This window comes from Hibiscus syriacus, unplaced genomic scaffold (genome assembly GCF_006381635.1).
Source record: "Hibiscus syriacus cultivar Baekdansim isolate YM2019G1 unplaced genomic scaffold, ASM638163v2 tig00117034_pilon, whole genome shotgun sequence".
Classification (NCBI taxonomy): domain Eukaryota; kingdom Viridiplantae; phylum Streptophyta; class Magnoliopsida; order Malvales; family Malvaceae; genus Hibiscus; species Hibiscus syriacus.
Window position 1 is genome coordinate 5,317,401 of NW_024063533.1, and position 13,521 is coordinate 5,330,921.

Sequence of the window (13,521 nt, forward strand, 5' to 3'; positions counted from 1 at the left end):
CAATTGAAAACTGGCCTTATTCATCTCCTCCCTACATTCCGCGGATTGCCAAACGAGAATCTACTCAAACATTTCACAGAATTTCACATGGTCTGCTCCAGCATGAGACCATAGGGACTAACCGAGGATCAAATAAAACTTACAGCTTTTCCTTTTTCCATAGCCGATTCGGATAAGGAGTGATTATTTTATATACCCCTAATTCTATTACTACATGGGCTCAAATGACTCGTCTTTTTCTTGATAGGTTTTTCCCTGCAGCGAAAGTAAGTAAACTACGAATGAGAATACTTGGAATCAAGCAGCTTGAAGCAGAGTCGCTTTACGATTACTGGGAGCGGTTCAAAAAGTTATGTGTTAGTTTGCCACAACATGGGTCAACTGAACAAACACTTCTTCAATACTTTTATGAAGGATTAACTCCACTGGAAATGAAGATGATCGATGCTACTAGCGGCGGAGCGTTGGTGAATATGACTCCTACTGAGGCTAGGGACTTAATTTCCACAATGGCCACAAATTCCTAACAGTTCCACGCAAATAATGAACCTCCTCGGAGGGTTCATGAGATAAGTTCGTATTCTTTAGAAAATAATATAGATAAATTAACTGAAGTCGTAAACTCTCTTGTTGCAGGAAAGATAGGATCAAATAGATCATGTGGAATATGTGCTTTACCTAATCACCCAACAGATGGTTGTCCACTGATCCAAGATGACGCAGCAACTCAAGTCAATGCAATTGGAAACTTTCCAGGACCTCCCCAGAGAACTTACAATCCCTACGACAATACTTACAACCCAGGATGAATGGATCATCCGAATTTTAGTTATTCTCAAAACTTAAGGCCGAATAAAGATTATCAAGCGAGACCACCTCCACCACCACAACAACCACAGAAGACATCATTAGAGTCAATTGTCGAAAGGTTAACACTTTCCCAGGAAAAATTCCAGATTCGTACTGAAGCCCACTTCTAAGAGATAGACAAGCAGATGAGCCAACTGACTCAAACCGTGGGGAGATTAGAATCACAAAGGAGGCTATCATCACAAACTGAGTTGAATCCAATAGAGAATATTAGCGCCATCATGCTTCGAAGCGGTACAATTGTTGAACAACCAGACCCAAAGGAAGTAAGTGCAAGATCCCGGAAGAAAGAAGAAAATTTGAACTCCTAGAGGGAAGAAGAAGCATTTAACGTAGAATCGCGAGAAAAGAATAAAGATGAATCGAAAACTAATTATGCCCCATCTCCCTATGTCACTCTGCCTCCGTTTTCTGAAAGATTCATTAAAAGATACAAACAATCAGAGGATAGAGAAATCTTGGATGTATTACGAAAAATAGAAATAAATATTCCACTTCTTGAGGTAATCCGAAAAGTACCGAGGTATGCCAGATACCTTAAAGATCTCTGCACTAATAAAAGGTGACTTATCGAAAATGAGAAGGTGAATTTAGGTGAGAACGTCTCAACAGTTTTCCAACGATCGCTTCCACCAAAGTATAAGGACCAAGATATGTTTTCAATGCCTTCTAAAATTGGCGAGGTTAAAATCAAGTGAGCTATGTGCGATCTAAGTGCCTCTATCAATGTAATGCCTCTCTCTGTCTATAATTTAATTTCCACCGAGCCTTTAAAGGAGACGAGAATTACACTTCAGCTCGCCGACAAATAAATTATTTATCTTGAAGGACTCATAGAAAATGTTCTAGTAGAGGTAGAAGACTTAATTTTCCCTACTGATTTTTACATGATTGATATGGAAAATGATCGTAGCAACATTGGTTCTGAAATCCTCCTTGGTCGTCCCTTTCTGAGCAAGGCAAATGCAAAAATTGACGATCGAAGCGGTATTCTTACTATGGAGTTCGACGGTGAGATCGTAAAATTTGATGTTTACAAAGCAATGAGATATTCGGATAACATGCATAATATTAATTTTGTTGGCGTTATTGAACTTGTTGATGATGAATCTAACTTCGTTGATGATTTATATAGGAAATCGGATGATAAAAAAGATGACAAAAGGGAGTTGAAAAATATTTCAGTTGCTGATTCATATTTGATCTTAACTCCTTTAAAAACTAAATATTTACTTTTTTTTGCAGGCACCAAAAATTAAGTCGACACCATCGAGGAATCATTTGAAGAAATCAATTTTTGGTAAAAAAGATGTTTTGACAGCCATTCTTTTCGACAAGATTTTAAAATTGGGAAATATCCGAAGAAATCTTTATGAGAATTTTCAAATTTCTCATAAGGAATTTCTTAGTTGGAAAAGGCGAATGAAGTGGAAGTATTTCTCTTAGAACCAGTAGTCTGAACCAGGTCGTCATGCTAATGACGTTAAACAAAAGCGCTTCATGGGAGGCAACCCATTGTTTTTAATTCAGTTACATTTGCATTTTTAATTTTAATTTTTATTTCGATTAAGCATGTTTCATTTAATTTTTATTATTATTTTGCAGGAACCGAATGTTTTTCAAACTTAAACGACGAAGATTTGCAAAATTTTCATCCAAACAGTGCCAAAATTGTACCCCATGAGCAATGTAAAGTCGTACAAAGCAGAGTAGTACCGATACTACTAAGGCAGTATCGATACCATGAAAACAGAACCTAAAAATGGCACCAATACCATTAAATGGTATCGATACTACTCTATATAGTAGTATCGATACTACTCTATATAGTAGTATCGATACTCCTCTGACAGTATTGATACCACTGATTTCCTACGGTGCACGTTAGCACACTTTCAAGGAGATAGGCACACGTTAGCAAAATCCGGGGAGTACTCTATTCCTTCTCTTACACTTTAATTTTACGTTTTGAGGCAAAACGCTTTAAGTGAGGGGGAGTAGAGTGTAGGTTGAATTTCCCTTTGCTTATCTTTATGTTTTGATGCTAGTATGTGTTGGTCAGATTTACAGAAATTTCATTGAATTTCTTTGTCTTTTTGAATATTTTGGAATGCCATGATTGTTTGGGAACACATAATTGTTAAGGTTAGGATATTCTTGATAATAGATAGCATGAATTGTGATCAAGTTGGTATTTTTGTGTTATTCTATGATTTTGTTGGTTGAAATGTGATTAGATCAATGCATGAAAACAATTTGGTGAGATTTAAGCCTTTACGAGCATATCATTTTCACTATCATTTTGTTGTATTGAGTGTTTCGAATTTGGCATTGGTATTCTAGAACCTCTATGTTAAATACTGTCGAGATTACACATGAACATGATGCTTAAAAATGATTGGGCACCTTAGGATTAACCATTCCGTTTCCTCACTAAAATTGCCTACCCATGCATTTTCCCCTAGTTAAGCACTTTTGAGTCTATTCCCAATTCTTTGTTTTCACCATATTCATAAACCCGAGTCTTTTTATTTTATCCCTCTTTTCTACCCTTTTCAGGGCAAGTGAATAATTTAACTATTGTATACTCCATCGAAAAAAATGAAAAGGAAGAAATAATAAGCAATTCGAAAGAAAAAAGAGAAGTTGTTCGGAAAAAAAGGAGAAAAGAAAAGAAAAAAGACGTAAAAAATGGGAAAATGAAACAACAACAAAGAGAAAAAAATCAAATGCATTTCAAAAAGAATTTTGTTGTTCGTTAGTTTGTCTTTTTATTTTGTTGTGCTTACTGTTTTGAACTTGTTATTTGTTAGTTCATTGCCTTGAATTTTTAGCCATATTGATTAGTCTTTTCCACACCTTTAACTAAGTCTCGTTACAACCAATAAAAGACCCTTTGATTTATGCATCTTGTTCTTATTATTAGTGGAGATTTGATTTACTTGCAGGCCTATGGTAATATCGTGTCGATTCTGACATTGAGCGTTTCTATACCCCAAACACATTGAGTGATTTGAGTGAATCCCAGTAAGGTGTTGAGTTATGGGCATTGAGATTAATTTGAATGAATGGATGTTATAATTGCATTTGACTTGTTCCAATTTATGATGTTCAATTGATTGATTTCTTGACTTAAATAATTATTGTGGTCTCTACCTTGCTTCCTTGAATGTGAAACTTGACAAATAACGGTAAATAAAATTTTTGAAAAATTTGATTATATCATACTTGAGGACAAGCATGAGATAAGTGAGGGGGAATTTGATGAGTGTTCAGAATCGTTAATATTTGCTCGTTATTTCTTCGATCTTGTGGGTTTATTGCTGCTGATTTGGTTGTGTTATGTTTATTTTCGTACAGGGCCTTACTTTCCATAATTAGTGATAAAACGAGTGCATTCTGTGTTTTTTATTATTTGGTCACGGGTGGAGACATGGGCACGAATCTGGGCACGACGCGGTCTGACATGACAGTTTCTAGAAGGTCCAGTCAGCGGCAGTTTCTAGAAGATCTACTCAGTGCGTCTTCTGGAAGATGGATGAGCAAAGTTGCATTAAGAGACTTGTTTAGAGTTTGAATTTAGGAAAAATAATTATGTTTAGGATTATTTTATTTTAATTTCTTTGTTTATCCTTAGGCTTTGAGAGGCTATAAATACCCTCTTGGGGTAAGCCTAAAAACAACATCTCAGATTACAATCTTCTTCTTCTTTCTAGTTTTATAAGAATTCTATCTTTTATTTTATTTTCAAGTTTTCTATTTTTACTTTATTTTTAAACGTTTGTTTTTAAATATGCTAAGCATGACTTTTGTCATGCTTAGCTAAATTTTTCATAAGCCGAGAGCTGAAGCGATGACTTAATTCCAACAGAAGAATTGAAACAGGCACTTAAAATCTTCGGAATATCTCTCTCAATCTCTGCGCTTATTTTTCAAAATTAAAACAGTTTTCAAAATCAAAGATAGACTTTGGTCTAGATTGTTGTTGCGATTAAATGTGTGGGAGGAAGATTCGACTTATAAAAAGCACATTCGACTTCCTGGGAACACACTTGGCAAGATAACTTCGCCAAGAGAGAATTGAGATCAGAATTGACGGTTATAGAAGCAACAATCCGAGTCGGTTACCATGAACTTACACGACAATTGATCTACGACAATTGATGTTGATTAGATCAATTTCCGAAGCTGGAATCAAAGATTGCCTTGGGTATTTGGTATACAAAATAGAGTTATGGGGATAGCCCTTGTAGACAAAGTAACCGACGTGAATCCCTGTAACATCCTCAATACCAGGTTAGTGACTAAATTATAAAACTTTAAAATTTGGTGACTAAAGCAGAATAATTGAATAGTATTGTAATTTGGTATAGGATTAAATTGCAAGGAAGATGGAATTGAAGGACAAAATGGTCAGTTGCAAGCAATAATTAAATTTGGTTAGATCTATATAGAGGTCATGTGTATGAGAGGAAGCAAATATCCAAGCTTTTAGATACTCTTCTCCTCCTTTCTTCTTTGTGCGTGTGAGCCAAGGTAAAGGTAAGAATTTTTATTAGTTGTTTATTAGCTGAGATTTAAGTTTGGTTTTGATCATTAGATGATAATTAAGCTTAAGAAAAGCTTAATTTATCTTAAAACAACAAGATGAAAGGTATATGAAAGATTGAAGGAATGAAGTAGATAAATGAGATTTTGGTAAAAAGATAGTAATTAGATTTCTACACCAAATTTGACTTATCATCAACTTAATTAAGACATACAAAGTGTTAGAATTAGATTTAGAACATGTTGGAATTTGAGTGAGATTCTTGAATTCTATGTGGATGATTGGATTTTAAAGTTTAAGAAGTATTGAATGGGTATTAATTAGTTCAAGTAGGTGTATAAAAGTTAAGAATATAAAATGAGGTGAAATATGAAGTGTTGAACTGAAAATGAAGTGATTTTCGTGCTCAAAGTGAAAAATTTTGGGTTGTGTGCATTGGTCCAACTTTAATGTGTACCGATACACTCTCAAATAAATAAACATCGAATGCAATTAGTGCATCGATGCATAAGGAGTGCATCGATGCACCCCATTAAGAAGAAAACATCGAATGTAATTTGTGTGCTGATGCACAGGTAGTGCATCGATACACACGTTAAGGGATGCATCGATACACTGTAAAGTGCCTCGATACATACCTTCATTAAGATATGAAATTAGCTTTTGTTTTAGTCTAAGAAGTGATATTTTAGCATATATCAATTAGTATACTGATATGTATCAATGTATTACTATGTAGATATAGAAAGTAATCTTGTTCCGGAACAATCGAAGAATTAATATCGAGTTAAAACAAGCAAGGCTAAGGTGAGTGTATATCCTAAATGGAATTGTATTGAGATAAGACTTGCGATAAGTCTATCTCTTATAGTTGAACTTATTATTTCATATTCATGCACACGCATATTTATATATGGGTTAATGTTATAGTAATTTCATGCATGATTCATTTATGCTTTAACATGATATTATATGAATGAATGCTATTATAAGAGAATCAATCCAGGTAAGTGAAATAATGGAAGTGATCATATGTGTGCATATGAAGTGACTTATGTGTTTACAGGGACAGTGTAAAAGTGATATAAGGATGAGAAATGTATTTATAATTAAGCCCATGTTATTTAATATGAGAGATGTAGGTATAATTGGCATGCTAAGAGTTGAGGATTATCAGTGGTCCTTCGGGACAAATATTCAGTGCCCCTAGTGGGATTTTATTCGAGTTGTGGTGACAGCATTGTGCACAACCTCATTATACTCGCTTTGTTCTCAATAATGTACATGGGCAATCCAAAGATAAATTAAAGTGAAATTAGCATAAGAATATAAGTTTTATATGTGAATGTCATCATCATCATATATGTTATAGTGTAATAGATGCATGCAAGTCTGTGACTTAGCATATAAATGATTTACACGTAGGTACCAATAACCAAAAATATAAAAAATAGGAGTGGTAAGAACAACAACACTGCTAGAAGATTAGATTAGAAGTAACTGATAAAGTATGTATTTTGATTGTGTATAGTATGTTGGCATGTAAGAAAGGTGTTAGTTATGAAAGCTCTGATCGATTTTGGTTTATTTTGGTAAACTTATGTAAATAAACCACTTTTATTTTAATGAAAGTTTTAAATTTCCTTGAATTTCGTCAAGAGTCAGTTTGAAAAGTCAATGTGACACCTCAGATTTATATCCGAGTCGGTTACGGGTTGGGGGTGTTACATTTAATGGTATTAGAGTCATGTTTAGTCGATTCTCGGCATAAACCAAAGTCTAGAGTGTCTCATAAGGTATACATACCAACAAAATAGTGAAAACTTCTGATCTGATATAATAGTAAGTATGTTCTTTTGCTAATAGAACGATATGGTTATGTTTTATAGATTTCCGGACATGGTAGTTCTTGAAGTGAAGCAGGAGATGATAGACCCGCTGAGAGCAGTAATTCACCTGCCCTGGCCAGGCAAGGTGAAGAGTAAGAGTATTCTGGAGTGCCTGTAGCTGATCAATATGTATTCTTTAAGACTTTGGACACGGTATTGGCACGTTTCCAACCTTCCATTACTTCAACTCTGAGAATGAATGTTGCAAAGGAGTTGAAGGGTTTGGGAGCACCAGAGTTTAGAGGTGAAGCTGAAGAAGGTCCTATTGATGCGGACCTTTGGATTAACGACATGAAAATCATGCTTGAGGGACTTCATTGTTCCGAGGCTGAGAAACTCGATGGAGTAATTTCTTTTCTTAGAGGGCAAGCAAGGATTTGGTGGACCAACGTCACATTGAGAATGTCTAGTGATCAAGTAACTTGGTCCTTATTTTTAAAAGAATTCAAGCATAAATACATTAGAGATCAATTTATCCGACAGATGAAGCAAGAGTTTATCAATTTGAAGCAATAGAACCGTACAGTGTATGAATTCGAGTGTGAATTCAACAAGCTGAGTTGCTTTGCTGCCGAGCTTATTCCTACAGAGAATGATGCTTGTGAGTGGTTCGTGGAAGGTTTACGTCCAAGATTGAAGGAAATTTTGATTGTGTTAAATCTATCCTCGTTTCAAGAAGTGGTAAACCATGGAAAAGCTCTAAAAAGAGCTTAGAATGAAAGATTTGGAGATTCAAGAGCTTATACATCGAAAAGAACCGGTACGTCGTCGAGTTCTGCACCATCAAAAAGGGGCCGAGATGTTGGTTCTCGATCTCAAGCTAGATTGGAGTCCTCAATGAGAGGAGCAAATCCGATTAAGGGTCGACAAACACAGTCAGTGGGATCTGGGAGATCTAAGCCGAGCCAAGTCAGACCATGTCCACATAGTGGAAAGAATCATTTAGGGATATATAGAATGATTTCTAGAGCCTGCTTTAAATGTGATGACACGGGCATTTTGTTCGGGATTGTCCTATGATAGCGGGTGAATCTGTACAGCCAGAGAGGTCTGCTTCTGCTACTCAGAGGGGAAGAGGAAGAGGTAGAGGCAGAGGAAGAAGTCAATCAGAGTCCTCAGCTCCAAAAGAAATACGCTCCACAGCTCGAGTGTATAATCTCAAGACTAGTGAGGATCAAGATGACCCGGAGGTTATAGCATGTACCTTTCAACTGTATGACAAGAATGTCTTTGTATTGATTGATTCGGGGTATACTTATTCTTACATTAGCAGTATGTTAGTGAGAAATTTGAATATTCTGTTAGAAGCTACTAGCAATGAGGTGATAGTGACTAATCCATTAGGGCACAGTGCTCGGGTCAATATGATGTGTCGAGGGTGTCCCATTCGAATTCAGGAAATTGAATTCCCTACTAATCTGATGGAATTACCTTTTGACGAATTCGATGTGATACTGGGAATGGACTGGTTATATCGTTACTATGTTAATGTCGATTATAGATTGAAAAGAGTAACGTTGAGAAGTTTGGAAAGGGTAGAAGTCGTGGTATTTAGTGAAGAATAGAATCCATTAGCAAATGTAATCTCAGTGATGTCAGCAAAGAAGTTGATATTACAAGGGTTTCAGGGATTCATTGCTAATGTGCTGGATGTAAGAGCCAAAGAAAAGGGGATTGAAGAAATTCTTATAGTCAGAGAGTTTCCTAATGTATTTCTTGCATAGTTACCGGGTTTGCCTCCAGATAGAAAGGTAGAATTTCATATTGAAATAATGCCAAGAACAATGCCTATTGCGATGGCACCATACCGAATGGCTCCAAAAGAATTACAAGAATTAAAGATCCAATTACAAGAATTACTGGACAAAGGGTTTATCAGACCAAGTGTCTCACTGTGGGGAGCTCCGATTTTGTTCGTCAAAAAGAATGATGGATCTATGCATCTTTGTATTGATTATAGGCAACTCAATAAAGTGACCATCAAGAACAAGTATCCCCTCCCTCGAATTGACGATTTATTTGATCAGTTAAAGGGAGCTTCAATGTTCTCGAAGATTGATTTACGTTCTGGTTACCATCAACTGAAAATTCAAGAGAAAGATATTCCGAAGATAGCTTTTCGAACGCGATATGGACATTACGAGTTCATTGTAATGTCATTCGGAGTAACTAATACACCTGTTGTTTTTATGGATCTCAAGAACATAATATTTCAACCATATTTGGATCAATTTGTAGTGGTGTTTATCGATGATATTTTAGTATATTAAAAGTCAAAATAAGAGCATAGTTTGCGTTTAAACATTGTTCTACAGATTTTGCATTTATAGAATGAATTCGAGTTGATCCTCAAAAGATTAAAGCCATTTTAGAGTGAGAAATTCCAAAGAATGTGTCAGAAGTCTGGAGTTTTCTGGGGTTAGCTGGTTATTACAGAAGGTTCGTTAAATTTTTTTCGATAACATCATTACTCCTAACTAAGTTGTTGAGGAAGGAGATAAAATTTGTGTGAACTCCGGAATACCATGAATGTTTTGAAAAGTTAAAGAATATTTTGACAGAAGCCCTAGTGTTAGTTCAACCTGAGTCTGGAAAGAACTTCGTAGTGTATAGTGATGCGTCCCATAATGGCTTGGGATACGTGTTGATGCAAGAGAGAAAAGTGGTAGCGTATGCATTGAGGCAATTAAAACCGCACGAAAAGAATTATCCAACACACGATCTGGAGATGGCTACAGTAGTGTTCGCTCTTAAGATCTGGCGTCAGTACTTGTATGGTGAATGATGCTACTTGTATACAGACCATAAGAGTTTGAAATATTTAATGACTCAGAATAAGTTAAATTTAAGACATATAAGATAGGTGGAATTCCTAAAAGATTATGATGTAGTGATCAATTTCCATCCGGGAAAAGCAAATGTGGTAACGGATGCCTTAAGTTGAAAGACTTTTGCAACCTTACGAGCTTTGGATGCCAGACTATTGTTAAGTGGAGATGGTGCTATCTGTGCGGAATTAACTCTCAAGCCATCATGGCTAGATCGAATTAAAGAATTACAAGCTAGAGATGAAAGTGTTTAAAGAAGCTACATCAGATAAGGAATTGAGAGGTTACTGATTATGAAATAAAGGTTGATGGGAACCTATATTATCAAGGGAGGCTAGTGTTTCCAGATGATGATAAGTTGAAGAAAGACTTGTTAACGGAAGCTCATTATAGTCCATTGACCATGCATCCGGGAGGAAACAAAATGTATATGGAACTCAAGAGTTGATATTGGCGGCGTGGAATGAAGAGGGACATTACGAAATTTGTATTCAAATGTTTGACGTATCACAAGTCAAAGCTGGGCATCAGGTTCCGTCAGGATTATTGCAACCAATGTCGATTCCTCAGTAGAAATGGGAGAATGCAATAATGAATTTTGTAACAGGGCTACCTTTAACTCTGAACAAAAGAGATTAAATATGGGTGATTGTAGATAGATTGACTAAGTCATCTCATTTCATTCTAGTACGGACTGATTTCTCCATGGATAAATATGCTAAGTTATATATAAGAGAGATCATTACATTGCATGGAGTGCATGTTTCCATAGTTTCTGATCAGGACCCTCGATTTACTTCGAGATTCTGGAAGACCTTGCATGGAGCATTAGGCACTCGACTTAACTTCAGTACAGCGTTCCATCCTCAGACGGATGGACAGTCTGAGCGAACTATCCAGATTCTGGAGGATCTGCTAAGAGCCTGTGTTATAGAATTCAAGGGATCGTGGGAAAAATACTTGTCACTTGCTGGATTTGCGTACAACAATAGTTATCAATCAAGCATCAAAATGGCTCCCTATGAAGCTCTTTATGGAAGAAGATGTCGTATGCCCATAAATTGGTTCGAGCTTAAATATAGAGAAGTTCTTGGTCCTGAGTTCATCCAGGAAGTGGAAGAAAAATGTTCAAGTGATACAGAATAACCTCAAAGCTGTAACTGATAGATAGAAATCGTATGCAGACCTAAAAAGAAAAGAAATTGAATTTCAAGTCAGAGATAAAGTGTTTTTAAAAGTGTCTCTATAGAAGAAGGTTTTGAGGTTTGACCGAAGAGGAAAGTTGAGTCCTCAGTTCATTGGATCCTATGAGATCGTAAAGAGGGTTGGACCAGTGTCATATTAACTGTCGTTGCCACTTAAAATGGAGAAAATTCATAATGTTTTTCATGTCTTAATGCTTCAGAAATATCGATCTGATTCCTCCCATATTGTAACTCTAGAAGAAGTTGAGGTTCAACCAGATTTGACGTATGTGGAAGAACATGTTCAAATCTTAGCTCAAGAGGTTAAGCAATTAAGGAACAAGACTATTCCATTGGTTAAAGTCTTGTGGAGGAATCATAAAGTATATGAAGCAATATGGGAGCGTGAAGAAGACATGAGGAATCAGTACCCCCATCTCTTTGTGCAATAAAAATTCGAGGACGAATTTTCTTAAGGGGGAGATTTGTAACATCCTCGATACCGGGTTAGTGACTAAATTGTAAAACTTTAGAATTTGGTGACTAAAGTAGAATAATTGAATAATATTATAATTTGGTATATGATTAAATTGTAAGGAAGATGGAATTGAAGGACAAAATGGTCAGTTGCAAGTAGTAATTAAATTTGGTTACATATATATGGAGGCCACGTGTATGAGAGGAAGCAAATATCCAAGCTTCTAGATAACTCTTCTCCTCCTTTCTTCTTTTTGCGTGTGAGCCAAGGTAAAGGTAAGAATTCTTATTAGTTGTTTATTAGTTGAGATTTAAGTTTGGTTTTGATCATTAGACGATAATTAAGCTTAAGGAAAGCTTAATTTATCTTAAAACAACAAGATGAAAGGTATATGAAGGATTGAAGGAAGAAAGTAGATAAGTGAAATTTTCGTAGAAAGGTAGTAATTAGATTTCTAGACCAAATTTGACTTATCATCAACTTAATTAAGACATACAAAGTGTTAGAATTAGATTTAGAACATGTTGGAATTTGAGTGAGATTCTTGAATTCTATGTGGATGATTGGATTTTAAAGTTTAAGAGGTATTGAATGGGTATTAATTAGTTTAAGTAGGTGTATAAAAGTTAAGAATATAAAATGAGGTGAAATATGAAGTGTTGAGCAGAAAATGAAGTGATTTTCGTGCTCAAAGTGAAAAATTCTGGGCTGTGTGCATCGGTACATCTTCAATGTGTACCAATGCACTCTCAAATAAATAAACATCGAATGCAATTAGTGCATCGATGCACCCCCTTAAGAAGAAAACATCGAATGTAATTTGTGTGCCGATGCACAGGTAGTGCATCGATATACACGTTAAAGGAAGCATCGATACATTGTAGAGTGCATCGATACATACCTTCATTAAGAGATGAAATTAGCCTTTCTTTTAGTCTAAGAAGTTATAGTTTAGCATATATCAATTAGTCTACTGATATGTATCAATGTATTACTATGTAGATATAGAATGTAATCTTGTTCTGAAACAATCGAAGGATTAGGATTGAGTCAAAACAAGCAAGGCTAAGGTGAGTGCATATCCTAAATGGAATTGTATTGCGATAAAACTTGCGATGAGTCTATCTCTTATAGTTAAACTTATTATTTCATATTCATGAACATGCATATTTATATATGGGTTAATGTTATAGTAATTTCATGCATGATTCATTTATGCTTTAACATGATATTATATAAATGAATGCTATTATAAGAGAATCAATCCATGTATATGAAATAATGAAAGTGATCATATGTGTGCATATGAAGTGACTTATGTGTTTACAGGGACAGTGTAAAAGTGATATAAGGATGAGAAATGTATTTATAATTAAGCCCATGTTATTTAATATGAGAGATGTAGGTATAATTGGCATGCCAAGGGTCGAGGGATTATCAGTGGTCCTTCGGGACATAGTGGTCCTTCGGGACAAATATTCAGTGCCCCTAGTGGGATTTTATTCGTGCTGTGGTGATAGCATTGTGCACAACCTCATTGTACTCGTGTACCTTCTATTCTCAATAATGTACATGGGCAATCCAAAGATAAATTAAAGTGAAATTAGCATAAGAATATAAGCTTTATATGTACATGTCATCATTATATATGTTATACTGTAATAGATGCATGCAAGTTGAAATGTCATGATCAAATTGTAAGAATGCATGTTCATGAATTCAT

The 13,521-nt window shown here is 35.5% G+C and overlaps 1 protein-coding gene across 1 annotated transcript in view; it reads right to left on the reverse strand.

The window, feature by feature from the left end:
- LOC120196800 (vacuolar sorting protein 39-like) overlaps window positions 1–11,437 on the reverse strand; it is a 35,180-nt gene extending 23,743 nt beyond the window's left edge. Inside the window, exons 1-2 of the mRNA XM_039198518.1 lie at window positions 11,431–11,437; window positions 5,370–5,390 (exon numbers count right to left, since the gene is read on the reverse strand). The gene's annotated coding sequence lies outside the window, so the exon portion shown is untranslated. The remainder of the gene's footprint in view (window positions 1–5,369; window positions 5,391–11,430) is intronic.
- Between the last annotated feature and the right edge of the window lie 2,084 nt (window positions 11,438–13,521).